This window comes from Theobroma umbraticum, unplaced genomic scaffold (assembly GCF_002168275.2).
Source record: "Theobroma umbraticum cultivar Fairchild unplaced genomic scaffold, ASM216827v3 scaffold_50.0, whole genome shotgun sequence".
Classification (NCBI taxonomy): Eukaryota; Viridiplantae; Streptophyta; class Magnoliopsida; order Malvales; family Malvaceae; genus Theobroma; species Theobroma umbraticum.
Window position 1 is genome coordinate 7149606 of NW_018397261.1, and position 508 is coordinate 7150113.

General features: G+C 50.6%; 1 pseudogene; it reads left to right on the plus strand.

Annotated features, from left to right (window-relative positions):
• Window positions 1-508, plus strand: part of LOC110417857 (dirigent protein 4 pseudogene) — a 942-nt pseudogene that overhangs the window by 38 nt on the left and 396 nt on the right.

A 508-nucleotide genomic window follows, 5' to 3' on the forward strand; every position in this document is an offset into this window, starting at 1 on the left:
CTGGATTTTGGTCCTCTGCACGGCAACGACTCCATCGTGTTGCAGAGGTTATTACTCCGACAGCGTCCCATACGTTCCTCCGGCAGAGAAAGTAACCCATCTCCACTTCTTTTTACATGACACTATGATCGGCAAAAATCCTTCTGCAGTGATGGTAGCACGTCCAAACATGACAACCGCCTTCAACAACACACCGGTGCCTTTCGGCAGCGTGTTCGTGACGGATGATTCAATGACCGTTGGTCCAGACCTAACATCAGAGGTGATCGGAAATGCTCGAGGCCTCTGGGCGTCGACTGGCCAAGACGTTCCATCTCTGACAGTGTTCATGGATTTTGGGTTTACTCAGGGTAAATTCAATGGCAGCTCTATCAGCGTTTTCTCGAGGAATCCAATTACACAGACCAAGCGTGAGCTTGCGGTGGTCGGAGGGAGAGGAAAGTTCAGGATGGCGACTGGGTTTGCGGAGCTTAAGACATACTTCGTGAATTTTACGAGTGGTGATGCC